Source organism: Saimiri boliviensis, chromosome 11 (assembly GCF_048565385.1).
Source record: "Saimiri boliviensis isolate mSaiBol1 chromosome 11, mSaiBol1.pri, whole genome shotgun sequence".
Lineage (NCBI taxonomy): Eukaryota > Metazoa > Chordata > Mammalia > Primates > Cebidae > Saimiri > Saimiri boliviensis.
In genome coordinates, this window is record NC_133459.1 from 12,270,241 (window position 1) to 12,291,200 (window position 20,960).

The window sequence follows — 20,960 nt, forward strand, 5'->3', positions numbered from 1 at the left end:
TACCCGTCTTGGCCTCCCAAAGTGGTAGCTTTATAGGCATGAGCCACTGCACCAGGCCTTTTTAAATTTTGAGACAGTTTCACTCTGTCCCCCAGGCTGGAGTGCAAGTGGCATGATCTCAGCTCACTGCTCCTCTGTCCCCTGGGGTTCAAGCGATTCTCCTGCCTCAGCCTCCTGAGTGGATGGGATTATTTTTGAGACCGGGTTTCACCATGTTGATTGACCAGGCTGGTCTCCAATTCCTGACCTTATGATCCACCCACCTCCGCCTCTGAAAGTGCTGAGATTACAGGCATGAGCCACCGCTCCTGGCTGAGAAGACTTTTTTTTTTTCTCAAAAAAGTGGAGATCTCAGCTTCGGAGATCGCCGTCAGTAATATTTCACAGTGCTGTTAGAGTTTAGTGGAGCAATGGCTAATAATTCATGAATTAGGAGTGATCTTGCCTGCTTTTTATTTTATTTTATTTATTTATTTATTTGAGACGGAGTTTCACTCTTGTTACTCAGGCTGGAGTGCAATGGCGCGATCTCGGCTCACCGCAACCTCCGCTTCCTTGGTTCAGGCAACTCTCCTGCCTCAACCTCCTGAGTAGCTGGGATTACAGGCGCGCACCACCATGCCCAGCTAATTTTCTGTATTTTTTAGTAGAGACGGGGTTTCACCATGTTGACCAGGATGGTCTCGATCTCTTGACCTCGTGATCCACTCACCTCGGCCTCCCAAAGTGCTGGGATTACAGGCATGAGCCACTGCTCCTGGCTTATTTATTTTAAGATGGGGTTTCACCATTATGGCCAGGCTGGTTTTGAACTCCTGACCTCAGGTTATCCAACCACTTAGGCCTCCCAAATTGCTAGGATTACAGGCGAGAGCCACCGCGCCAGGCTTTTATTTTATTTTTTAAAAAAGATGGGGTTTCACCAAGATGGCCAGGCTGGTCTTGAACTTCTGACCTCAGGTGATCCACCCACCTTGGCCTCCCAAAGTGTTAGAATTGATAGGCTTGAGCCACCGCGCCCGGCCTTGCCTGCTCTTTAGTGGTTGGGACATACTCTTCTTGGTATCAGAAGGGAGGAACTGTGCCTCTGTGGCCACTTACTGTAGAATGGATTTCGGGTAAACCGAGCGCTCTGTTTTTACACATGCTGGAGAAATGACTTTGGCCCTGGGAGAAGTGGGGGTTGCGCAGATTGGCCTGAGAAGCTTGCTTTTTCTTTCTTTCTTTCTTTTTTATTTGAGACGGACTTTCGCTCTTGTTACCCAGGCTGGAGTGCAATGGCGCGATCTCAGCTCACTGCAACCTCCGCCTCCTGGGTTCAGGCAATTCTCCTGCCTCAGCCTCCTGAGTAGCTAGGATTACAGGCACGCGCCACCATGCCCAGCTAATTTTCTGTATTTTTAGTAGAGATGGGGTTTCACCATGTTGACCAGGATGGTCTCGATCTCTTGACCTCGTGATCTACCCGCCTCGGCCTCCCAAAGTGCTGGGATTACAGGCGTGAGCCACTGCGCCCGGCCCAGAAGCTTGCTTTTTCAAAGCTGGACTGCCCTCTAGAGTTTTCCGTGCAGATTTATCAGAATGAGCCTGCAGGCCCCACGCAGACTCGTGGAGCTGGCAGTGCAGAGCCTGCTGAGGGACCCGTGCTTGGACACCTCCACTCTGGATAAGCTGCCAGGGGAAGTCTTCCCCCTGATGTTCACGGAGGTCTTCAGCAGCAGGCACTATGAGATTCTACAGGCCATGGTGCGGACCTGGCCCTTCCCCTGCCTCCCTCTGGGGTCCCTGATGAAGACACCTCCTCTGGAGACCTTGCGAGCCGTGCTGGAGGGACTTGATCCAGTGGTGTACGTGAAGCTTCGCCCCAGGTGAGGTGACTAGGTGGCCTGGTGGGAAGGGCCCAGACATCCAGAGAAGGGACAGCTGGCTCGGGAGGAGTGGTGGGGTTGGGGAGCCAGGATGGCTCAGATGGTGCCGGTGATGAGAGGCCTTGGTCACTGCCCAGCTCCTTGGTAGCTCCCACCATGCAGGGTCCACTGAGCAAACAGGAATCTGCCTCCTCCCAGTGGAAGGTTAAGGAACTACAAGTGGATATCAGGAGTAATCAAAGGGAAAAGGGTGGAGAAGTGACAGAAGGGGACAGGAACAGCTGATTGACATCTTGAATGTGGAGTGAAAGCTCAGGTCTTCCCCGGGAGCAAAGATGGAGCTCCCGTTTCTAAAGACCCATCCCCATCAGTGCTGGGGCCTTGCCTGCATTCTAAGCCTTTCCCCTATTTTACCCACAGGAGGTGGAAACTTCAAGTACTGGATTTGGGGAATGTGAATGAGAATTTCTGGACCACGTGGTCTGGATCCAGGGCCCTGTCGTGCTCCCCAGAGGCCACGAGTAAGAGGCAGACAGTGGAGGACCATCCAAGGACGGGAGGGCGAAGGCTGTTGTGGATGTTCATACATGAGCCCTCAAAGGTGTTCATAGACGTCGGCCTCAAGGAAGCTACCCTGGATGAGTGGCTGAGCTACGTCTGCGACTGGATTCACCGCAGAAGACGTTTAGTACAGCTGTGTTGTCGTAAGGTGCAGTATTACCCAATGCCCGCTTCACATTTCAGAAGATTAGTGGAAATGGTATACCCAGACAGTATCCAGGAGTCGGAAGTCCAGAGAAAGCCCTCGCTGAATAGACCACCAGGAAGGTTTGCCCCTTACCTGAGCCAGTTAAGCGAGCTTCACAGAGTCTTGGTAGCCTTCGGTTATGATCATGAGTTATCCATGTGCGCCCAGCAGCAGTTCATTCCTGACTTGGAAACTCCGTCCCTCAGCCTGGGCCGCCCTGAGAGTTTTTTTTATGAGAATTGCCGATTATATCAATGAACACCAGGACCACCTGCACAGGTGAGAAAGGATGGTGAGCTTTCTCCGCATACTATACCACTGCCTTTTTCTTTTTTACAGTAAACACCAGTGGGCATCTACTGTGTGCCAGTCACTAGTGGTGTCACAGATAATGGGGCACTAGAATGTCAATGCATTATGCTCCTCAGTGCTCTATATCCTAAAGGGAGTAACACAAGACCACTCAAATAAGGGCAGAGGGATGGCCTGGGGTAGATGCTACAGAGAGATGTGTAGGCAGCTGGTTAGTCAAGCTCAGATCTAGCAGGGTGCAATTGTGAATTCCTTGTTAGGAATTTTGTTTAAAGTTAATATGATGGGCCAGGCGTGGTAGCTCATGCATGTAATCCAAGCACTTTGGGAGGCTGAGGAGGGCGGATCATGAGGTCAAGAGATGAAGACCATCCTGGCCAACATGGGGAAACCCCATCTCCGCTGAAATACAAAGATTAGCTGGGCGTGGTGGTGTGCGCCTGTAGTCCCAGCTGCTTGGGAGGCTGAGGCAGAACAATTGCTTGAACCCAGGAGGCAGAGATTGCAGTGAACCGAGATTGCGCCACTGCACTCCAGCCTGGCGCTTGGTGACAGAGCGAGACTCTGTCTCAAAAAAGAAACAAATAAAAACCATAAAGTTAACATGATGAAAACTTACTCATCATACAGAGGAGAGTATACAAGAAGGAAGTAGCATCAAACCTGTGCGTTTCACAGTAGAAGCTCTGTCCTCACAGCTTAGTAAATGCCGATAATCCTGTCCCTAATTCACTGTCTGTAAAAGATTGTTTTAAACTCCGGGAAAGGAAATTGATTTGGGACATGCATGCTTCTGGAACAGGGTGAGGAGTAGGCATGGGAATGGTGCAAAGTGATAGCTGGTTTGCAGATGCAGGCATGTCGGAACGTCTGCAGGCAGGAAGCCACAGCTGATGTCCCCAGACCTTGCTCAGTTGAGTTCTTTGTGCACGTCTCCCACTAGATGAGGTTGTCTGCTGAAAGATGAAGTAAAGAGGCTTTATAGATATTGTGGGCTTGAACCAATCACACCAGCGAGGATGAAAGGATTGAGCCTAAAATGGGACTGCCTCTGAATGATCTGAGTCTTTTTCTTTTGAGACAAAAGTTTCGCTCTTGTTGCCCAGGCTGGAGTGCAATGGCGCAATCTTGGCTCACTGCAACCTCTGCCTCCTTGATTCAAGCTATTCTCCCGTCTCAGCCTCCCGAGTAGCAGGGATTACAGGTGCTCACCACCACACCCGGCTAATTTTGTGTTTTTAGTAGAGATGGGGTTTCTCCATGTTGGTCAGGCTGGTCTCAAACTCCCGCCCGCAGGTGATCTGCCTGCCTCAGCCTCCCAAAGTGCTAGGATTACAGGTGCAAGCCACTGTGCCCGGCAATGATCTGAGTCTTCATCATGCAGCACCTTGAATGCTGACCATAATATGATGATGGGAACAAACTTGTATTTGGGTGACCAGCAACGTGGACCAGCAATCTCGAGCCCCTGGGAGCCCTGCTAGCTGCTGCTAGCTAGTCTTGAGAGCCTCCTCTTACAGGACTGTGGGATTCAGGACTCGCAACTCAGGGTCATCCTGTCTGCCCTGAGCCGCTGCTCCCGGCTCACCACTTCCTAGTTTTACGGAAATGAGGCCTGTGAAGGCTCTGAAAGGCCTGCTGGGTCACACAGGCGGGTGAGCGAGGCAGGCCCGGAGACGCACCCTGCCCCTCTGAAGAGTCTTGACAGCAGGGGTCATGTCAGTTGGGAGATCCTCACCCTGATTTGGGCTGAGCTGATGCGTGTCCTCAGAGAAGTAAGGCGGCCCCAGAGGGTCTTCTGTGGGCTTGACCCCTGCCCTTCCTGTGGTGCATGGCCGTCTGAGAAACTGGAGTTCCATCCTTGCTCCTAGGGAAGGCCTGGTTAAGGGGGTTGGATACTCGCCCTTACGGACACTTGGGCCCTAAAATCAAGGACGTGGGTGCTTTTTTTTTTGACTCAGGGTCTCGCTCTATCACTCAGGCCCAAGTGCAGTGGCAGAATCTCAGCTCACTGCAACCTTTGCCTCCTGGGTTTAAGTGATCCTCCTGCCTCAGCCTCCTGAGTAGCTGGTGTTATGGATGTGCGCCACCGCACCCGGTTAATTGTTTTTTTTTTTTTTTTTTGGTAGAGACAGGGTTTCATGAGCTTGGCAAGGCTGGCCTCCTTGAGGTCACTCCTGACCTCAAGTGATCTGCCCACCTCGGCCTTCCACAGTGCCGGGTTTACAGGCATGGGCAGCCAACACGGTCAGGTGCATCTTAAAGGAAGACAGAGCTGTGTGTTTCAGGCAGGTGCTCACTGTCAGTGGATAAAGCAACAGTGACTCAGCAGGGAGCAGTACTGGGTGACTGGGCGTCCATGAGGCCTTCAGGGACTTTTGTCCTAGAGTTAGAAATAGAACCTGAAGTTACAGAGTGATGGCATGAGTTAATCCCTGCGAGGGTGGTTATTAGAAAAATGTCTTAGCCATTTATACATCAGAAATCTCTAGTTACTGATGAGAGGTACTAAGTTGTGACTGAGGTTCAGCTGTAGGAAGTCAAAGCATCCAGAGTGAAATTTGATCATTTTGATTAATTCCCACCCCTCCTTCACTTCTCATCTAATTCTTCCTTAATTCTCCCGTGCCTTTTCACTAAGTTCATCCACAAAAGATGCACACTTGGGGCCTGGAACATTCTGTGTGGGCAGTGATGGTGAGCTACTGAAGTCTACCCTCTTTTCAGGAGCCCTCGCCGCGCCCCAGGTACTGAGACTCAGCTGACTCCGAATGGGCAGATCTAGAGGAATCTGTTCCTGATCACCGGCCCTGCCAGGGAACGGCTTCACTGCACAAGGGGCTGCCCCCTGACCTTGAAGGGAATGGCCATAGTGCGTATTGCAGGAGCCTCGTGACATCACCACCCCATGCCTGTCCTCATGATGGCTAGTGGGTTTTACTGAATTAAAGCATTTGGGTCCAATTTCGCTTTTGGAAAAATGCATACAGCATATTCTAAGTATTTCTAGCCCACATTAATAGAAAAATACATCTTTTGGAAAACTAATTCGTATCAATGAGATATCTTCTCATAAATAACATCTCCCTTCTCTTATCAAGAAACACCACTTAGAATGGTGTGAGATGGTATCTCAATGTTGTTTTGATTCACATTTCTCTAATGACCAGTGATGATGAGCTTTTTTTATACGTTTGTTGGCTGCATAACTGTCGTATTTTTGAGAAGTGTCTATTCATATCGTTCGCCCACTTTTTGGAGGGGTTTGTTTTTTCCTGTAAATTTGTTTTAAGTTCTTTATAGATTCTGGATATTAGCCCTTTATCAGATGGGTAGATTTCGAAAATTTTTTCCCATTCTGTCGGTTGCCGGTTCACTCTAATGTTAATTTCTTTTGTCATACAGAGCTCTTTAGTACAATTAGATCCCATTTGTCTATTTTGGCTTTTGTTGCCATTGCTTTTGGTGTTTGAGTCATGAAGTCCTTGCCCATGCCTATGTCCTGAATGGTTTTGCCCAGGTTTTCTTCTAGGTTTCATTTTTATAGTGTTAGATCTGATGTTTAAATCTTTAATCCATCTGGAGTTAATTTTTGCATAAAGTGTAAGAAAGGGATCCAGTCTCAGCTCTCCGCATATGGCTAGCCAGTTTTCCTAACACCATTTATTAAATAGGAAATCCTTTCCCCATCGCTTGTTTTTGTCAGGGCTTTCAAAGATGTGATGGAGAGAGCTGTAAACCGTCATTTTCAGCAAGCTGACAAGAACGGAAAACTAAACACTGCATGTTCTCACGCATAAGTGTGAACATGTTCTCGCGCATGTTGAGCAATGAGAACACGTGGACACAGGGAGGGGAACATCACTCACAGGTGCCTGTTGTGGGGTTGGGGGATAGGGGTGGGGAAGGGATAGCAGGGGGTGGGGGGATAATGGAGGAATAGCATTAGGAGAAATACCTAATGTTGATGAGGGGTTGATGGATGCAGCAAACCACCATGGTATGTGTATACCTACGTAACAAACCCGCATGTTCTGCATATGTAGCCCAGAACTTAAAGTATTTTTAAAAAAAGATAGTTATCATGATGCAGCATTCCTTAATATAAAAGTCTTATTATAATATTGTATGTGTTTTTATTTACTTAAAAGCATTATATATTTTTGGTTAAAATATGTTTGATGAATTATGTATCAGTGATATTAATTCTCCATTTTTAGATATTAAGAAACCATGCTGAAAGGCTGGGCATGGTGGCTCACACCTGTAATCCAAGCACTTTGGTGGCAAAGGTGGGCGGATCACCAGAGGTCGGGAGTTCAAGACCAGCCTGACCAACATGGTGACACCCCGTCTTTATAAAAGAAAAAAACTTTACACTGAGATAAAACAAAAGAGGAACCTGTCCAGGGTGCTGACCTACATGTATGCAGCCCATGTGGGCCAGGAAGTTCTCTGATGCTTCACTCAGGTGAACCTGGGCTGACTCTTGACCTGGTTGATCTCACACTCCTAGTCTCAAGTGTTCCTCCTGTCCTGGCCTCCCAAACTGCTGAAAGTATAGGCATGGACCACCGTGCCTAGTCTTAACAATTTTTAAAATTATTATGGATACATAAAACTTGCATATTTACAGGGTACATTTGATATTCTTTTTTTTTTTTTCTTGGAGATGGAGTCCCACTCTATCCCCCAGACTAGAGTGCAATGGCATAATCTCAACTCACTGCAACCTCTGCCTCTTGGGTTCAAGCAATTCTCCTGCCTCAGATTCCTGAATAGCTTGTCCTACAGGTGCGTGCTAACACACCTGGCTAATTTTTGTACTTTCAGCAGAGGTGGGGTTTCACCATGTTGGCCAGGCCTGTCTTGAACTGACCTTGTGAACCACCCACCTCAGCCTCCCAAAGCCCTGGGATTACAGGCGTGAGCCACCACACTGGCTTATTATTCCTGCTTTTAAAAGTTGGTCAATTCTTTTGTGTTTATTTCAGAGTTTATATCAGAACAACTCACAGTAATATATACCTCTACTAGAACTTGTCATATAGTCGAAGACAAAGTAGTTAACAATTTTACAAATAGTAGATTGCCTTTGGAGGGATTGATAATTACAAAATATGTAAACACTTCTGGCAGAAGCACATCAAATATGGACACGAGTGAGCAATGTTTGCCCTCAAAGATTTCTTTTTTTCCTTTTTTTAAAAATTTAATTAATTTTTTTTAGAGGTGGGGTTTCACCCTGTTGGCCAGGCTGGTCTTGAATTCTAACCTCATGATCCGCCCACCTCAGCCTCCCAAAGTGCTTGGATTACAGGCGTAAGCCACCACACCCGGCCTTTTTTTCTTTTTCTTTTTTTTTTTTTAAGAGGTAGAGTCTCACTCTATCACCCAGGCTGGAGTACAGTGATGCAATCTTGGTTGACTGCCAACCTCTGCATCCTGGGCTCAAGCAATCCTCCCCACTCAGCCCCCAGAGTAGCTGGGAGTCTAGGTGCATGCCACCTGGTCCAGCTAATTATTTGTAGTTCAGGTAGAGTTGGGACTTCGTCATATTGCACAGACTGGTCTCCAGCTCCTGAGCTCAAGAGATCTACGCACTTTAGCCTCCCAAAATGCTGGGATTACAGGCATGAGCCACCGTGCCTGGCCAAAGGTGGTTGTTAAAATTAAAGCTTCTACTCAACATTGAACCTAAATGTCAAGGAAATGCATTAGCAGACTTTTATGTGAACTCAGCTACCACCAGAGTTTTAAGAAATTGGATTAAGTTGTTTCACGTCAAATTATTTATGACAATTTGTGCCATAAACAATACTGTGCACCTGAATTGGAATAACCAAAATAGTATCTGAAAGGATTCACATTTAATCCCGAATGAGGACTCACTGATGGCCTCAATGGCCACCTTATCCTTCCCGAGTTCCTGAAGTTGCCACTATTAAAGGCTCTGTACTCCACAGTCCATCATGTTGTAGAAAAAATTGTCGAATTTGTGAAAACAGGTGTTGGCATGATTGGTTTTTGCTTGTTTGTTTTTAATTGAGATGGAGTCTTGCTCTGTCGCCCAGGCTGGAGTGCAGTTGCTCAATCTCAGCTCACTGTAACCTCTGCCTCTCAGGTTCAAGCAATTCTCCTGCCTCAGCCTTCTGAGTAGCTGGGATTACAGGCACGAGCCACCATGCCCACCTAATTTTTTGTATTTTTAGTAGAGACGGGGTTTCACCATGTTGACCAGGATGGTCTCAATCTCTCGACCGCGTGATCCACCCGCCTCGGCCTCCCAAAGTGCTGGGATTACACGCTTGAGCCACCACGCCTGACCGACCTTATCATCTCTCCAAAAGTTGAACAAACAAATGTTATCTTGAATCAAAAATGAGCTAAACTAACCAAAGGCTGGGATACTTTATTTTATTGAGATGGAGTCTCGCTCTATTGCCCAGGCTGGAGTCCAGTGGCAATTTTGGCTCACTGCAACCTCCCTTTCCCGGGTTCAAGCAATTCTCCTGCCTCAGCCTGTCAAGTAGCTGGGATTACAGGCATGAGTCACCATGCTAATTTTTGTATTTTTAGTAGAGACGGGGTTTCACAATGTTGGCCCGGCTGGTCTCAAAACCCCTGACCTCGATATCTGCCCATCTCAGCTGGGATTACAGGTGTACACAGTGACCAGCATTTTTTTTTTTTTTTTTTTTTTTTTGAGTTGGAGTCTCACTCTGGTGCCTGGAGTGCAGTGGCTTGATCTCAGCTCACTGCCACCTCTGCCTCCCAGGGTAAAGCCATTCTTCTGCCTCAGCCTCCTGAGTAGCTGGGCCTAAAGGCGTGTACCACCATGCCCAGCTAATTTTTGTATTTTCAGTAGAGATGAGGTTTCATAACACTTGTAAAATATTTCTATTCCTCATTCCAATTACAGTGTGATTCTTTTTCAGTGTAACTGGGCCATATTGGTGAGAGATCTTTCCACAACACCTCCCTTCTCTATCAGGGAAGACTAGCGCAGGGTGCTTTGGAATCACACATCATCAGAGGGTGGATAATGATCAAGTGCCTCTAAATGACAAGTGACCTTCCCTGTGCTAAGAACTTTACACAAAGGGCACCCAAGTGAAGGACCCTGCTGAGGATCAGGGCCTGATGTTGGGCAGAAACCTTAGGTAAGAGGCCAGTTTCCCTGCAGGGGAAGCATTCCCACCCAGCTTATGAGACCCCCGTAAGATTCAATGACATGATGCACATTTAATGCTGGGCATGGGGCCTACCATCTGCTAGCTCAATAAACGCATCTTTTTCTTCTTTTTTCTTTTAGCAGAATCCCCAGCATTCTTCATCTTATATTTTTTGAGATGGAGTTTTGCTCTTGTTTCCCAGGCTAGAGCACAAAGGCATGATCTCAGCTCACTGTAACCTCCGCCTCCCAGGTTCAAGTGATTCTCCTGCCTCAGCCTCCTGAGCAGCTAGGAGTACAGATGTGCACACAACACCTGGGTAATTTTTGTATTTTCAGTACAGACAGGGTTTTACCATGTTGGCCAGGCCGGTTTAGAAACCCTGACCTCCTGATCCAACCACCTCAGCCTCCTGAGCAGCTGGGAGTACAGATGTGCACACAACACCTGGGTAATTTTTGTATTTTCAGTACAGACAGGGTTTTACCATGTTGGCCAGGCCGGTTTAGAAACCCTGACCTCATGATCCAACCACCTCAGCCTCCCAAAGTGCAGGGATTATAGGGGTTAGCCACAATGCCCAACCTAATTGAAATAAGAAACCTAAAGAAACCTTCTTTCTTTTCATTTTTTTTGAGACAGAGTTTTGCTCTGGTTGCCCAGGCTGGAGTGCAATGGTGTGATCGTGACTCACTGCAACCTCTGCCTCCCAGGTTCAAGCGTTTCTCCTGCCTCAGCCTCCCAAGTAGCTGGGATCACAGGCATGCACCACCACTCCCGGCTACTTTTTTGTACTTTTGGTAGAGACAGGGTTTTTCATGTTGGTCCGGCTGGTCTCAAACTCCCAGCCTCAGGTGATCTGCACCTCAGCCTTCCAAAGTGCTGGGATTACAGGCGTGTGCCACCACACCTTGCCTAATCTTTTCTTTTCTCAATAGATGGTATCATAATATTAGCTTTTATGCACCTAGGACTTGCTCTCAATATGACTCAGTACTGCAAGACCTTGACGCACTAGTTCAAAGAAAATTTCCAGTAGGGGAAGGAGGCTTTCAATGATGGTTAGACCTCCATGCCCAAGTGTTGGGAGATTGCATCTTTTAGAAATGACACCAAGGGAAATCTGCCCATGTGCATCATTCAATGGGACCATACCAGGTGACTTAAAATTAAGGACATCCAAGGAAAAACCTTCCCTAGAAGCAGACCCCATCACACAGTAAACAGCTTTTCCCAGACAATGGAACAAGACTCCATTCGATCTTCTTCCCTGGACTGAGACTCGGGTTTATTTTGCATTAACACGAAATGCTCAAACCTATATTTTATTTTGTCAGGTACTTTCAGCACTCAAAGCCAACACTTTCTAAGGTCTCCTGTTCAAAATTTAGCCACTATCACTTACCAAAGCAATTGCTGGCTACAGAGTCATTTAGATGAATGGGAAGGGTCACAACTAATGGTAGGACCTGCTCTCATACACAGTTGGGTAGCAATTGAGGACGCTAACTTCATGATAAAGTTTGTTATCCTTCCTTTGGCAAGTTGGTCCATTTTTTTTTTATTTTTTATTTTTTATTTTTTAGTGATAGTCTCGCTCTGTCGCCCAGGCTGGAGTATGGTGGCGCGATCTTGGCTCACTGCAGCCTTCTGGATTCAGGCAATTCTCCTGCTTCAGCTTCCCAAGTAGCTGGGACTACAGGCACCCGCCACCATGCCCAGCTAATATTTTGTATTTTTAGTAGATTCAGGATTTCACTGTGTTAGCCAGGATGGTCTCCATCTCCCAATCTCATGATCCATCCACCTCGGCCTCCCAAAGTGCTGGGATTACAGGCTTGAACCACAGCCCCCGGCCCTAATATTTTCTGTCAAATGACTTGGCACTGAGAAGAAGCTATAGATGTAAATGCGTGGCCTATGACTTTTGTTGATTTCATTACTGATAATTTATCTGTATGCATAGGAAGCATTAGCGTAACTGGGTCTTATCTAGGTAGTGTCCCAGCCTCCCTTATAATCAGACTCTTTGGTCTGACACACATTATGAAGACTGGATGCTCTAGTAGCAATTAGAATGCCAGTAGACATAGAATCAGTACATGACCATGTTACTCTCTGCCATATAATCAGAGAACTTACTGAAATGAGATATAGGTTCATTGGAAATTCTAGAGGCAAATAGAATGCCTCTATAGGTCTACTATATGCAATAAATAATAGTTTTATTTATTGGATGCATCAATACTCAGGGCATGTTTGGAGAGGAACCTATTTATTCTTCAATGGAGATGGCCTGCCAGGATTACTTTATACAATTCATAGAAATATTTTTTTCTTCCCACCCCAATTCAAACCATTATCATGCAACCTGGTGTCAATGGAAGTCAAGGCTGTTGAGGCAGAAATAAATAAAGCTTCATTGAATGCTAAATGTGAGGATTGACCTGGAAGACACACACCGACAAAGGGGGTGTGTTCCAACGTCTGTCAGAAGTTGGAATGCTTTTGTGAGAAAGGTTAAAAGAAGGGAATGGGACTCCTCATATCAGCTTTCTAAAAATTTTCTTTTGTCTTATTGACCTGGCAAGGGTCCAATAGAGTTTTGTTTCTGTGTTTTTCACTGGAAGGTGCAATAAGGAGGTTACAGTTATTGGCTTTAGATGACAACATAACAGGCTAGAACATTTACTTGCAAGACAGCCAGCAAAACTTCATGATCAGAATCAGATCAGTGTCCTCACTGTCAGAAGGTGAAGGCTTCATCAGTACTTGAAGAGTTTGAGGCACTTGTGAACTCATGACAGATTCTTTTTTTTTTAATTTAATTTTTTATTTTATAATTTTTTTTTTAAAGACGGGGTTTCACCATGTTGGTCAGGCAGGTCTTGAACTCCGGACATCAGGTGATCCACCCACCTTAGCCTCCAAAGTGCTTGGATTATAGACGGGAGCCACCACGCCCGGCTAATCATTCTTTACTTAGGGACAGGATATAAGCCAATCATAAGGCCTTCCACAGGCGGTTAATTTGGAAGCCTGCCTAATGTGACCTGTAGGTTTCCACTGGCAAGATGCAGGTACAGATATGACAAAGAATAACCATGACCTTCATATCACCCCCACCTGGTGAGTAATGGGATCCTTTTGACCTTTTCTCTACATAAAACCAGGTCACTCACCTTGTGTAGCAACAAAATATATAGTCTACTTAATGAAGAAAGAGACTCTGTGGAAAAAAAAAATTATTATGACATAAGCAAAGCAGCTGGGCATGGTGGCACGTGCCTGTAGTCCCAGCTACTTGAGAGGCTGAGGTGGTTGGATCGCTTGAGCCTAGGAGTTCTGGGCTGTAGTATGCTTTGCCCATCGGATGTCCACACTAAGTTTGGCATCAATATGGTGACCTCCTGGGAGTGGGGGACCCCCAGGTTGCCTAAGGAGGGGTGAACTGGTCCAGGTCAAAAACGGAGCAGGCCAAAACTCCCGTGCTGATCAGTAGTGCACGCCTTTGAAGTGCCACTGCACTCCAGCCTGGGCAACATAGAGAGACCCTGTCTCTTAAAAAAAAAAAAAAAAAGGGGCCGGGCGCGGTGGCTCAAGCCTGTAATCCTAGCACTTTGGGAGGCCGAGGTGGGTGGATGACGAGGTCAAGAGATCAAGACCATCCTGGTCAACATGGTGAAACCCCGTCTCTACTAAAAATACGAAAAATTAGCTGGGCATGGTGGCTTGTGCCTGTAATCCCAGCTACTCAGGAGGCTGAGGCAGGAGAATTGCCTGAACCCAGGAGGCGGAGGTTGCGGTGAGCCAAGATCATGCCATTGCACTCCAGCCTGGGTAACAAGAGCAAAACTCCATCTCAAAATAAAAGAGAAAAGGAAAAGAAATGAGCAAAGCAATGGAAATAAATGTGATATAATTCAGGGAGGTAAAGAAAGACAAAGGTTTTGAAAGACAAATAAGGAGGATTACATAAATTGTTTTGAAAGACTCATCCTTGCTCATAAGAATAAAAACCACCAGGCGCAGTGGCTCACACTTGTAATCCCAGCACTTTGGGAGGCCAAGGCGGGCAGATCACCAGGTCAATAGATCAAGATCATCCTGGCCAACATAGTGAAACCCCATCTCTACTAAAAATTAAAAAAAAAAAAAAATCTGGTCTGGTGTGGTGGCTCACGCCTGTAATCCAAGTACTTTGGAGGCCAAGGTGGGCAGATCACCTGAGGTCAGGGGTTCAAGACTAGCCTGACCAACATGGTGAAACCCTGTCTTAAAAACAAACAAAAAAATTAAGCTGGGCATGGTGGCGTGCGTCTGTAGTCCCAGCTAATCGAGAGGCTGAGGCAGGAGAATCGCTTGAACCCAGGAGGTCGAAGTTGCAGTGAGCCAAGATTATCCCACTGCATTCCAGCCTGGTGCCTGATGACAGAGCAAGACTGTCTCGCAAAAAAAAAAAAAAAAAAGAGAACATAAACCAAAGAGGCATCAGTGCAAGGTTGGATAGATTCCTCTTCCACTCCCTCAATGACCCCAACAAGTTTACCAAGTCTTGACTCACTCGCAGAATCCTATTAAAACATCTACCTCAACCCTGCCCAGCCCCCACTCTCACTTCCCTTTGTAATTTTGACATGACTCTATTACAGGACCATCAGGTTCCTAAGCCTGGTGCACAGTAGCACACCAGTATTCTGAGACAGCAGGGTTTGCAGCAGAGAGTTTAATGTTCACAGGATGACTGAATGAGAAGCTGGGAGGAGACCCTCAAATTCATCTCCCCAAGGAGTACTGAGGGTTTTCAGGAGATCATGGATAGCAAGGAGCTGGAAATTTGGAGTACTTTGGTGGCAGGGAGAGGTATGAAGTCAACAGGATGTAGAAACTGCATTCTTGGTGAGTTGGTGCCTTACAGGGCCCTGCAAATCAGCTGGCATCAATAGTTTTACTGACATGCAGAACCTGAAAGAATATCTCCAATGAAAAAGTCAATGTTTTACAATGTTTAAATAGTCTGCAGTGCAGTTAAGGTGAACTGTAATCTAAGGTCTACATGATTTTGGGATGGTAGGCTGCCAGCAACCATGAGGAAGCAGGCCAGAGAGCAAGCTAACCTCATGATGAATTCGGAATGGGCTGCAAGCTTGGTTTATTTTTGTTTCTCCCCCTCCCTTCTCCACTGATAAATTGATAAGGGTTATAGGTATTGTTTCTTTTCTTTTTTTTTTTTTTCTGAGATGGATTTTCACTCTTGTTACCCAGGCTGGAGTGCAGTGGCGGGATCTCGGTTCACTGCAACCTCCGCCTCCTGGGTTCAAGCAATTCTCCTGCCTCAGCCTCCTGAGTAGCTGGAATTACAGGCGTGTGCCACCATGCCCAGCTAATTTTTGTATTTTTAGTAGAGACGGGGTTTCACCATGTTGACCAGGACGGTCTCGATCTGTTGACCTCGTGATCCACCTGCCTCGGCCTCCCAAAGTGCTGGGATTACAGGCTTGAGCCACCCCGCCCGGCCTAGATATTGTTTCAGTTTCTTCCAGAGAAGCCTTAACCTAAGCCCCGAGACCAATCACACCCTCAGTGGCACCTCTCTTCCACTTGAATGAGTGAATAATCTGGTACATTAGGTGATGTAAAACCCACAAGACCATCTGATACATGACAGTTTTATTCTGATTTTGTAGGGATGATGATGCCTCAGTTTTTATAAATCTTTTTTTTTTTTTTCTGAGATGGAGTCCTGTCTGTCTCCCAGGCTGGAGTACAGTGGCATGATCTTGGCTCAATGCAACCTCTGCCTCCTGGGTTCAAGCAATTCTGCCTCAGCCTCCCATGTAGCTGGCATTACAGGCACTGCCGCAGCTGGCTAATTTTGTATTTTCAGCAGAGACGGGTTTTCTCCATGTTGGTCAGGCTGGTCTGGAACTCCCATCCTCAGGTCATCCACCTACTTTAGCCTCCCAAAAAGTGCTAGGATTACAGGTGTGAGCCACTGTGCCTGGCCTATAAAGCTATTTTAACTATGAAATATTTTTATAATTTTCATGTGTTCTCCTGACAACACTACTTTCAGGTTTTATTTTTCTGTCTAATGTCCAGAACAGATTGAACCCTTCCCTGCCTCACACTCAGAACTATACAGGTCACACATTAGTAAAATTTCATCAGTGTTTGTGGAGTTCATTAATGAATGAATTCTTTTTTTTTTTTTTTTTTTTTTGACAACATCTCCCTCTATCACCCAGGCTGGAGTGCAATGGCACAATCTCAGCTCACTGCAACCTCTGCCTCCTGGGTTCAAGAGATTTTCCCATCTCAGCCTCCAGAGTAGCTGGAATACAGACATTTTTGTATTTTTAGAGATGGGGTTTCACCATGTTGGCTAGGCTGGTCTTGGGCTCCTGACCTCAGGTGAGCCACCCTGGCTGGCCTTGAATGAATGAATTCACTTCCACCAGATCCTTAACGCTTTCAATTTCTTGATTCAGGAAATGAATATGAATATCTGATACTAATAGATTTCTGATTCAATCAATTAATCTTCAGAGAGCCAAAATCCCAATCAGGATTAATTGGGTGGAGATTCAGAAATCCAATTAGATATCAGTTTTTGATTGGAAGCTAGCAGTGGATACTTTGAAGGGAGGCGATGGGAGTGGTGATTACAAAGGTCAATAAAAGCTTCAAAAGACCCACAGGAGAGACCATAAGTCTTCGAACCTGGAGTTACTGCTTGTTTCTTGAGGTCTGAGCACCCTGCAAACTGAGTCCAGATCTGGTAAGTCACCAATCTTTCTAAGGACCCTCCTGTACGTCCCCTTCCACCTGATCTACAGTCAGCCCATCTGGCATGGGGAGAATTAGGCCTAAGATGGCACAGAGTTATATCTTGTCATTTTTTGTTTTTGTTTTTGTTTTTGTTTTTACTTTTTTCATACGAACAGTATGAAAAACAGCTTTGATTTCTTCCTCTAAATGGAGTTTTAAAGCCTGGTCAAAGGGTGAAACCCCAACTTTACTAAAAATATAAAAATTAGCCAGGCATGGTGGTAGTTACCTGTAATTCCAGCTACTAGGGAGGCTGAAGCAGAATTATTTGAACCCAGAAGACAGAGGTGGCAGTGAGCCGACACGGTGCCAATGTACTCCAGCCTGGGCCACAGACTGAGCATCCGTCTCAAAAAAAAAAAAAAAATTGCAGTTTTGTCTTTATTTCAAAAATTTTGATTTGTGCTTTGGTTTATGTCATTTCAAAATTCTTACAGGGTAGGCTCAGGCCTCACACCCATAATCCCAGCACTTGGGAGGCCGAGGCAAGCAGATCACCTGAGGTTGGGTGTTCTAGACCAGCCTGGTCAACAGGGCAAAACCCCATCTCTACTAAATAATAATAATAATAATAATAATAATAATAATAATAATATATAATTAGCCAGGCCTGGTGGCACATGCCTGTAATCCCAGCTACTCGGGAACCTGAGGAAGAGGAGTCACTTGAACCTGGGAGGCAGAGGTTGTGTGAGCCGAGATCTTGCCATTGCACTCCAGCCTGGGCCACAAGAGCGAAACTCCATGTCAAAAAAAAAAAAAAAAAAAAAAAGCTGGGCATGGTGGCTCATGCCTGTAATTTCAGCACTTTGGGAGGCTGAGGCCAGCCTGACCAACTTGGCAAAATCTTGTCTTTACTAGAAATACAAAAATTAGCTGGGCACAGTGGTGGGTGCCTGTTATCCCTACTCAAGAGGTTGAGGCAAGAGAATCCCTTGAACCTTGGAGGCGTAGGTTTCAGTGAGCCGGGATCCTGTCATTGCACTCTAGCCTGGGGGACCAAAAAAAAAAAAAAATTCTTGGTGGGAGCAGAAACTCATGCTTATAACCCAAAAGTTTGGGAGGCCAAGGCGGGAGGGTCATTTCAACCTAGGGATTCAAGACCAATCTGGGCAACATGGCAAACCCCCATCTCTACAAAATATTTTTTGGGGGTTTGAGGGGTTAGAGTCTCACTCTGTTGCCCAGGCTGGATCACAGTGGTGTGATCTCGGCTCACTGGAAGTGAGACTGCAGTCTCACTCTGCCTCCCAGGCTCCAGCTATTCTCTTGCCTCAATCTCCCGAGTAGCTGGGATTACAGCCACCTGCCACCATGCTCAGCTAATTTTTGTGTTTTTAGTAGAGGTGGAATTTCACCATGTTGACCAGGCTGGTCTTGAACTCCTGACCGCACGTTATCCACCCATCTTGGCCTCCTAAAATGCTGGGATTATAGCCATGAGCCACCGGTGCCCGGCCTCTACAAAAAAAAACTTCTTTAAAATATTAGTCATGGTGGCATGCATCTGTAATCCCAGCTATTTGGGTGGCTCAGATGGGAGAATCCCTTCAGCCTGGAAAATTGAGGTTGCAGTGAGCCGTGCTCACACCACTGCTGTACTCTAGCCTGGGCAATACAATGAGATCCTGTCCAAAAAAAACCCCACCAAAAAATGTTAACCAAACAGTTAAGAAAATCCAAGCAATTGAAATCAGTAGGCCAATCCCAACCCCCACAAAAAGGGGGAGAAAGAGAGTTTAGAAGCCTCTACATGCCAACATCCCATTTAGACTGTTTAATCCGGCAGTTGTGGTTTTGTTAGAAAAACAGTGTTAAAGATTTCCAATAATTCCCACAGTGGCCATAAATTATCCTGGGTGTAATTTTACCATCAGTTTAAAAATGGCCACATGAGAATGACCATGAAATCTGAATGGTCTTCTGTCAGAAAGAGGTTAAACCCTTCCCTATCTCACAGTTAGGACTATGAAGGTCACATATTAGTAAAACTCCATGTTTGTGGAGCATATCAGTGAATGAGTCCTAGACTTTTACACTATCCCTAATTCTTTCATTTTAATGAATGAAAATCTAATTTGTTCAGTTAATCTGTAAGAAAGCCAAAAATTCAATCAGGATTAACTGGGGTTAGGAAAACTTAAGGAATCTAATCAAATATTTTCTTTTTCCTTTTTTTTTTTTTTTTTTTTTGAGATGGAGTTTGACTGTATCACCCAGGCTGGAGCACAGTGGCTCGATCTTGGCTCACTGCAACCTCCACCTCCCGGGTTCAAGCGATTCTCCTGCCTCAGCCTCCAGAGTAGCTGGGATTACAGGCATGTACCACTACACCTGGCTAAGTTTTTGTATTTTTAATAGAGATGGGGTTTCTCCATGTTGGCCAGGCCTTGAACTCCCAACCTCAGGTGATCCACCCACCTTTGCCTCCCAAAGTGCTGGGATTACAGGCATAAGCCACTCATGCCAGACCTTCAATTTTTTTTTTTTTTTTTTTTTTTTTGAGACCAGTTTTGCTCTTCTCTCCAGGCTAAAGTGCAATGGCATGATTTGGCTCAGTGCAACCTCCTCCTCCCGAGTTCAAGTGATTCTTCATCCTCAGCCTCTCCAATAGCTGGGATTAAAGGTGCTACCCACCACACACAGCTAAATTGTGTCTTTTTAGTGGAGATGAGGTTTCGTCATTTTGGCCAGGCTTTTCCCCCCGCTGTTCATGGAGGCCTTGAACTCTTGACCTCAGATGATCCACCCAGCTCAGCCTCCCAACAAGCTGGGATTGTGGGAGTGAGACACCATTCCCAACCCCATTCTATTCCTTAATAATATGTTTAGAGCAGTCTAGGTGCAGTGGCTCATGCCTGTTTTTCCAGATGAAAGGATTTGGGCTTTGAATTTTCCTCTAAATGCAGTTTTGTCTTTATTCCAAAAATGTTGATTTGTGTCTTGGTTTCTGTCATATCAAAATTCAGAAGTTTTTTCTTTTTTCTTGAGACAGAATCTCGCTCTGTTGCCCAGGCTGGAGTGCAATGGCAGGATCTTGGCTCACTGAAACCTCTGACTCCCTGGTTTAAGTGATTCTCCTACCTCATCCTCCCAAGTAGCTTGGACTGCAGGCGCCTGCCACCATGCCCCGCTAATTTTTTTTTTTTTTTTTTGGTATTTTTAGTAGGATGAGGTTTCATTGTGTTGGCCAGGCTGATCTTGAACTCCTGAACTCATGATCCACCTGCCTCAGCCTCCCAAAGTGTTGGGATTACAGGTGTGAGTCACTGCGCCCATCCAAAGTGGGTCATTTTTAATATGTGTAAGAGATGAGAACTGGAAACCTCTCTGTCTTGCAAATGATCCATAATACTATCACATAGCTTTAAAAATTTCTCACTGAAATTTTAAATAATGAGGCCAGGCGTGGAGGCTCAGGCCTATAATCGCAGAATTTGGGGAGGTCAATGTGAGTGAATTGCTTGAGTCTAGGAGTTCAAGACCGGCGTCTTTACAAGGGGTCAAAAAATCAAAGATTAGCTGGGAGTGTTGATGCAGGACTGTGGTCCTAGCTACTCGGGAGACTGAGGTGGAAGAATCCTTAGAGCCTGGGAGGTCACGACTGCACTGAGCTGAGATGGCACCACTGTACTCCAGCCACTCCAGCCTGGGTGACAGAGCAAGACCCATCAGAAAAAAAAGAGAAAAGAAAGAAAAGAAAAGAAAGGAAGACAGAAGGGAGGAAAACAGGAAAAGAAGAAAGTGAGAGAGAAAGGGAAAGACAAATAGAGAAGTAAGCTTAACTACTACAAAGAAAACAAATAGAAAAACCCATTCTAGGAGTGACCAGTGAATGTTCCCAACCATCTTATTTGTAGGGACTGTGAATGTCGGCATGTAGGGCTTGGGACATAACATTCCCATTGTTTTAGAACCCTGAGGAATTAGAAATTTCCCCCAACGGTGGGAGGGGTTAGGCTTCAGGCTCCGCCATACTCACTACTCGGTGGATGGAACACTGGCTGGAAAGGAAGGGCTAGTGGT